We start from the raw sequence: 8,272 nt of genomic DNA on the forward strand, positions 1-8,272 counted from the left end.
GAGAAAGGCTCAGCAAAGTGAGAGAGATCCCAGCCAGGAGGTTTGTGCTGCAGAGGTGCTTTGGGGAGGTGGAGAAGACAAGGAGGCAGGTGGTGGAAGAGGAGCAGAATTTAACTACCTGTGTGTTTTTGAACATGGTAATTATCTTTGTTACTTAGGTTGGATGAGTTCTGGTCCCTGGCCTACAAAGGGAAGAGATGGATTTTTGAGGGGTAGAAATTTGTCACAAGGTGCTTCTCCCTGAATTTGTTCAAAGAGGAGGAATACAACTCCTGTGGCGGCAGCAGCAGGAAAATTTGCTGCCTCTTTGCACTGTCAGCCTCAGCCATAACATTTTTTTTTGTGGAAATATTCTCTACCTGGAGTGTTTCTTTGTACTTTCTAATGGTATATGAGAAAAAATTAATATAAATTTGGGGTTTCTTCTGTTAAGGTCCATCAAAGTTGGAACCTTTTAAGGTGAACAGTTCACTGAAGTCTGTGGGATTCCTCTGACCTAATTCAAGCCAAGTTACTCCAGCTGAACTGGAACATTTCTCACAGAGAAACTCTCAGCCCTATGTTAAAGACCTCTGGCAGTGGAGCAGCCATGAGAACCTTTGGTAATTTTCTTCAGTCATTAATTATTCACACCTTTACTTCAACAGCTGCTTTTTTCCTCTGTGAGTCTGGCACTTTTCCCCTTGTAACCCCTGGAAATTGATATCTGTTCTTCCCTAGATGAAGGGTTTGCTCCAGCAGGTTTTTGTTATCCTTTTTGGCTTCCCCAGCTGTGATCAAAGTGCCCCTTTCACTCTCTCTTTGATAAACTAAGTGCTTTGACCTCTGCAGATCTTGCTCTGTGGTCCTTCTCTCTAATCCCTTAATATGTTTTTGTAGCTTTCCCCTTAACACTCTCCAGTTTGGAATTATGGAGCACTGCTCAGATAAATCTTTTAAATGGTTGTTTTCTAAGACTTGAGAACTGTCCAGACCTTCACTGTCTTCAGAGATGGGAGGTGAAGGATTGGTCATTCTGTTTTTCTCTTCTGGACATCCATTCATTTACTGAAAGACTTTTCACCAAAACTTAAACCCTTTTCATCCTTTTACTGAAGACAACAATTTTCTTGTACCTCAGGCACATGTCACTCAACTTACAGTCAATTTAAGTTTGGATATTTAAAAAGTATTTGTGTCAAAACTCTGATATTTAGAAGAAATATTTTTGTCTTAGGTAAAAGTAGTTACACATTTGCACGTGAATTTGTGGATAGTTTATATATATATAAACTGCTTCAAATGCAGATGGATAAGCTTCTAGAAAGGTTTATTCCAGTCTGTGCTGAAGGTCTCCAAAGGGTTGGAAGGGACCTTAAAGATCATCCAGCTCCCTGCCTTGGGCAGGGACGCTTTCCACTATCTCTGGTTGCTGCAAGCCCTTGGATCAGGTGTCCCGTCCCTCCCATGGTTTGTTTTTCATTAAAAGAACCTTGCACACACACAGAGGAGATGCTGCAGTGCTCTAATTAAACCCATGTTTCAGCCAAGTTGTTTGGTCTGCTGTGCAAAAATTGCACATTTTATGTAAAACTTAATTTGAGCGACTTGACAAACTGTACAGGGGAAAAAAATCAGGTAATGGATTGGTTGCTACTCAGGATAAACACTTCTGCTGTTGTGTACAGAAGCATAATGTGCTGTGGTAATGCTTGATTTGACACGGAACATGATGGATATTTTGTGCATAAAGTGGGGTAATTTAACAATCTGGTAGAATTAAGGCTTAACAACAAAAGACAGTGTTTTTTTCATGCAGTTCAGATTTAAATTGGGGGAACTGTAACCATTGCACAGTGCAAAAACTACAAATGGTTCAGAAAATGGGCTTAGGAAAAGTGATACCATTAACATTTAAAAATAAGAAGGTACCCAGGCAAAGTAACACTGTTTGTATTTTCTGTTCTTATGAAGTATCAGCTCAAGGCCACTTGGATACTGTTCTAGAAAACTTTAGATTTATCAAAAACTGTTTATAGACAACTTTTCCATGGAATTAAGCTCCTATTTACATCTATTACTTGTGTGGCCTCAATCACTAAAGGTGTCAATCATGTCTGAACAAGGCTGGATTCATGGAATTGACTGTGTTTAAGAAGAGATTTTTTTGCCAGAACACAAATATGATAAGATTTCTTTGTCATAAGAAGCAGAAATACTGTTTTTTTGGTGGCTGCAGTAGGACTGATGAGGATCATTCCTACTTTGGTGCAGAAATTACATTTTTGTCATGTTTGAATGAAACACTGCAGTGGCACTCAGGTTTTCAGGAGCTATAGGAACATCTAGAGCAATACACAAATTTTTGCTTGTTTTTCGTTAAATAGCTAAAAGGAGGCACAGATGGAGGTTTACAGTAGTCAAATTAGGTGTACTGTAATGTAGCATTAAATTATTTCTCCTGTAATGATCCTTCACTGTGCTATTTACTCTGTGATGTTCCTACAATTCTGCTGCTCTTCATGTGAAATCTGAATGTCCTGCACCTGATTCTTTCAAATACTCTGATTTCCTCATTAATGCTTTGGATTTATTTTGCTTCCAAAATGTTGATTGGAGGGATGGAGTTCCTCTGCCATGAGGAAAGGTTGGGAGAATTGGGATTGTTCAGCCTGGAGAAGAGAAGCTTTGGGGTGACCTGATTATGGCCTTCCAGGACCTGAAGGAGCCGACAGGAAAGAAGGAAACAGACTATTTACAAGGGCCTGGAGTGACAGGATAAGGGGGAATGGCTTCCCACTGCCAGAGGGCAGGGTAAAATGGGATATTGGGAAGAAATTGTTGCCTACGAGGGTGGTGAGGCCCTGGCACAGGTTGTCCAGAGAATTTGGGGTTGCCCCTGGATCCCTGGAAGTGTCCAAGGCCAGGCTGGATGGGGCTTGGAGCAACCTGGGCTAGTGGAAGGTGTCCCTGACCATGGCAGGGGGTGGGACTGGGTGGGCTTTGAGGTCCCTTCCAACCCAAACCATTCCATGATTCTGATACAGCAGCTGTTGAGGACAGTGACTGCTATTCACAGCACAGAATTCCTGTTTCTCTCTCCATGCTGTGAATGAAGAAGTTACAAATCACCTCTAAAGATGTGAAAGTCAAGCAAAGAGCTCTCAGGGACAGGGAAACAAACTCCTTTGATTCCCAGCCAAGCAGAGATGCAGTAAAGGAATGCTTTGCATTTCAGATGAAACACACCTTGGGATGTATAGATAATCCTGGCACCAGCTGGGGGGTCTGTGTGGAAAACAAAGGTCACCGTCTCCCAGGCAATGCTCTCATTTGCATGCAGGAGGTGGCATTTGTTTTGCAGCATTTGAGAGTTTGCAAACAAGCCTGGGAAGCATTTTCACAGTGAGACTGTGTGGAACATATGGGGTTGTATTACAGCGTGTACATCAAATTCCTGTTTGTGGGGGGTTGTAGGGAAGTACTCAGGGGAGGGGTCTCTGGGAAGGACAGCAGAGAATCACAGAATTGTAACACATCCTGAACTCAGTGCTCTGGGCTGGGTGACAAGGTGAGGATCAGTCAGAGGTTGGACTCAATCTTGGGGGTCTTTTCCAACCTCAATGATTCTGTGTAAAGGTTTGCTCTGAACAACAACAGTGAGGAGCTTTAGATCCACAGTGGTCAGTGCCTTTCCTGTAGTTTGTTCCTGGTTTGCAGCAACTTTTCCTTAGGCTCTCTCTCCCCCAGAATGGAAACCACAGGCACCTGGTCCTGTCTGGTCACACTGCCCTCAGACAGGAGAAATGGTTTTGCTGTAGCCCAAAGAGCCAACCCTCCAGTGTGTCCCCATCCTCCCCGAGGAGGTTGTGGAGATGGATGGTGGGATGTGAAATGAAGTTGGAACAGGCTGCCCAGGGCAGTGGTGGAGTGGCCACATCTGGAAGTGTTCTAAAAACATGTGAATGTGGCATTTGGGGACATGGTTTAGTGATGAACATGGTAGTGGAAGACAGTTGGACTTGCTGATCTTGAAGGTCTTTTCCAACCTTAACAACTCTATGATCCAATGAAATGAGTTTGTCCCATCCTAGGCCCACCTTTGGTAAACCTGTCAGTGGGGCAAGATTATATTTCATATACATTTGTCAGCTGAATGAGCAGCATTTTCCACTGGTGTCATCATTTCTACAGCCAGTTGTCTTCAATACTCACCAGTCAGTGTCCAGGACCCCTCACAGATACCAGACTGTTCCTTCTCCTCATGGCACAGTAGAGAGAGTCTTCAAATTAAAGGAGATTTACAACCCAAAAAGGAAGAGATGATTATTTATCTGCACTTGGACTGAGATCATTTGCACCTGAAGTAGGTGTGGAGGTTTTATCAAGAGTTTGCTGTGAGGGCTGTGGGACATTCTAGTCATGGAATCATGAAATCATTAAGGTTAGAAAAGAACTCTGAGATCACTGAGGCACATTGAGGTTCCCTCCTCAGCCCCCATTTGCTTAAAAACCTGCTGAAGTTTGACCACAGATGCTTCAGGAGCAAATCTGGAAAAGCTTTTAGAGACTCAGGAGCTCTACCAGAGGCAGAAACTGTTCCCTGGTGAGTGTCCCTGAGCTGGGGGATGCACAGACACAGGAGCTGGGGAAGGAGCACATCGATTTGGGTTGGGAAAAATCCCCAGCAGAGCGTAAACTGAGCATTTCTGCTTTATGTTTCAGTGCTGGAAGGAAAGGTGGTCAAGCAAAATAATTGAGGAAACCCCTGGGTAAAACCACCCCCCCCCTTTTAGAGGAGCTATTAGTCACCTGTCAGAGCAATTAGTGGGGAAGGTAATTTGCATATAATTGCAGAATAATTGCCAATGTGCCAATGTTGGTGTGTTTTTTTTTTGTTAAAGCTAATGTAAGTTAATATGCCACTGATGTTTCTGATGTAGCCGCAAAACACACTTTAATATACAATTAAAATGTATAAACAGGCATTAATCTGAGTTAAGTTTCTTGTGTCACTTCATAGGAAGGTGAACATAAAATCTAAGCTTTATTTCAGATACTCCAAGCTACATGTCTATGACCAAGCAGCATTTTAAGTAGAGTAACAGGCTGAGGAGGAGCCTATCTCACCCCCCACTAATTGTGAAATTTGGTGGGAGTTACTTTTAGGCTTCTAAAGTCATATTTCAAAGCTTAATATTATTGGAAGTGTTCAAGGTCAAACTGGACAGGGTTTGGAGCAACCTGGGGTAGTAGGAGGTGTCCCTGCCCACGGCGGGCATTGGGACTGGGTGATTGTTAAGGTCCCTCTCAACCCAAACCATTCCGTGATATCCCAAAATTTGGGGAAATGATGGGAGCTCTCAGGTGTTCTGGATATGGAAATCTCCGCTGTCAGTTGGTGAATTGATTGATTTAAATAATAACTCCTTGGGGAGAGCTGCGAAAAACCTGTTGTACTCCTGTATCATCTTTTGGGAAGTGCATTTTGCAATCAAGTTAAATCATAGCTAATGTTTCCCTCTGAATTTTGTCCCTTCAGGTTTTTGCCTGGTTTGCTGTTCAGGTAAGTATTTGATTTGATTTAAGCACATTGAAAATAGAGCTATCGATTGCAGGACTATAATTTACAAAATTGCAGCATTTTCTTTATGGAAGCTCTGAAAAATAAAGCAGCAGCACGGCTGGCTGTTTAAGGTAAGTAGGCAGAGAGTGATCAACTCAAATAACATAAAACCAATATGAATTCTCTCCCATCCTCCTGTGCTGAGAGTGAAGAGATAAAGTTTTATTGTCATTAATGTTATTTTTGGATTGAGCTAAACTCAAATGGCTCAAAATGACCAGAGCTCTGCAACCAGAGGAAGAAAAGGTCTTTTGTGTCCTGTTAGTTGTGTGATCTGATCATGGGAGATGTGAAATGAGGACATTTGTAGGGTTTTCTGCTTTATTTTTCAGAATCTTGCCTGAACTTGCATCTTATGGCTGTAGGAACATTTAGGGATGTTTTTGTTCATTTTATTTTTAATGCCCTCGCTGGAGCAGCTCATGGTGTCTGTGGTTCACCTTCATTTTCTACCATCATGAAATGGTTTGGGTTGGAAGGGACCTTAAAGTCCATCCAGTCCCACCCCCTGCCACGGACAGGGACACCTTCCACTAGCCCAGGTTGCTCCAAGCCCCGTCCAACCTGGCCTGGGACACTTCCAGAGATGGGGCAGCCACAGCTTCTCTGGGCAACCTGTGCCAGGGCCTTCCCATCCTCACAGCCAAGAATTCCTTCCCAATATCCAGTCTAATTTTCCCCTCTTTCTGTTCTAATTTTCTAATTTTCTCTTTCTAATTTTCCCCTCTTTCATACTCCTTGTCCCATCACTGCAGTTCCTGATGAACATCCCTATCCTGTTTCCCTATAGCTCCTTCAGACACTGGAAGGTGCTGTGAGGTTTCCACTCAACCTTCTTTTCTCGAGGCTAAACACTCCCAGCTCTCCCAGCCTGTGTCCATATGCAGGTGCTCCAGTCCTCTTATCAACCTTGTGGTCTCCTCTGGACTTGCTCCAACAGTTCCATGTCCTTCTCATCCTGGCATCCACCATGAAAGAGCAAACCCATGATTATTGAGTGAGGTAAGAACTCTTCACCTTGCCTCTCCCCAGCATTACCCCAAGGCACCAGCAAGTCTCAGTTTCTATTCATTTTAGGAAGGCTTTGGTCAGGTTGCTCCTTGGGAGGTTCATGGTGGATATTAGGAAGAATTTTCCCACTGGAAGAGTGGTTAAGCCCCGGCACAGTTGCCCAGGTCAGGGGTGGAGTCCCCATCCCTGGAGGGGTTTAAAAGCCGTGTGGATGTGGCACTTGGGGACATGGGTCAGTGGTGGTCTTGGCAATGCTGGTTGGACTTGATGAGGTCTTTCCCAGCCTTAATGATTCCATGATTCCTTAGGAATCCCAATAGCTGCCCTGTGGTCAGCACTCCAAATGCCAACTGCTTCCTGCCTGTTCCTGTGAGAAATGCAAATATTTCCTCATCTAGTCTCCAAATAAATCCATCAAATTCACTGGATTCCCTGGAAATCAGGAACTTCAGATTTTTGCAATATATGATTCTGCAGGCAGGAAATTATTTTTCAATGAATTTTTACGTAACTCGAGGTAATTGAGTGTTTAATATTTGCAATATTTTTACATTTGCTTTCAGTGAGTATTTAAATATTTGAACATAAAATAAGTTCTTTCACCACACTAATAAAATCTAAGGGCCTAATTGTCACATTCATTATTAGAGTCAGTAAATTACCTTTGGTGAGTTTACTTTTACATCCAATGTAAATACAGATTTATGAGTTTTCCTGTTACATGATTTATTTGCCCTTTTTATTCAATAAGACTATTTCCCTCTTCCTAAACATCCAATATACATGAAAAGAGATTAAAGTGGAGAGGAATTATTAAAAAAAATATTTAAAAATAACAAACCAGGTCACAATTTCTTCAGCTAGAAAGCTCAGGTAAAAATTTGAAGCTGTTTTTTTGATGGGAATCTTGTGTAGAAGAAAATGGTGGCTTGTGGAATAGGAGGAGACATATATTTGTGTGCTGCTGCTTTTACTGCTGGGTTATTGACTTCAGAGTGTGCTTCGAGCAGCCTTGAATTTGCAGCAGTAAAACACTTCCCATTGGTACACATTTGTATTTAATAAATTGCATTTTATGGAAGTAGAAGCCTGTATTTACCAATTGCTTTCTGGAACCTGTGGGATTTTTCATCATTCCACTGAGAACTATCTTAAAACTTCTGGTTTCTGAGTAACATCAGCCACTCTCATTCTTTCTGAGGCAGAGGAAAGACGTGCATGGGAAAACCTGTGACATAGGAGGCTCTGAGGAAATATTAAAGGAGAGAAATACGTTTCTGAGGATGGAAGGAGGAAGAGAAGAGCGTTAAGATCCAACTGCTAATGGACTGTGTGGCATCTACCACTTCCAGGAGTTTGTAATGGCCTTTGTGACTTAGAAAAGGAAGATTTAAACTGAGGTTTAATAAATCTTTTGGGCCGACAGCTCAAAACAACAACATATTTACCAGCCCATTCATGCACTTCATGCATTGCAGCATTTTGACTTACACTTTGTAGCTCTTAATCTGAAATAATTAACCAGTATTTGGATTCAATGTCTTTGATTTACACCCAAAGACATCTCCACTTCCATTTTAGGGCCATTTTGTTGCCTTGAAAGCCTCTGATGTCACGAGCCCGGTCGGCCTATTTCATTAGATAAATTTTTCACTG

The 8,272-nt window shown here is 42.4% G+C and overlaps 1 long non-coding RNA gene across 1 annotated transcript; it reads left to right on the plus strand.

The window, feature by feature from the left end:
• Positions 1–4,497: 4,497 nt before the first annotated feature.
• On the plus strand, positions 4,498–8,028 carry LOC127477211 (uncharacterized). The gene is made up of 3 exons (XR_007906887.1): positions 4,498–4,585; positions 5,522–5,545; positions 7,822–8,028. It is a non-coding gene; the product is annotated as an uncharacterized LOC127477211 (long non-coding RNA).
• Positions 8,029–8,272: the final 244 nt, after the last annotated feature.

Source organism: Manacus candei, unplaced genomic scaffold (assembly GCF_025592945.1).
Source record: "Manacus candei isolate 608988 ecotype Guabito, Panama unplaced genomic scaffold, ASM2559294v1 h1tg000050l, whole genome shotgun sequence".
Classification (NCBI taxonomy): Eukaryota; Metazoa; Chordata; class Aves; order Passeriformes; family Pipridae; genus Manacus; species Manacus candei.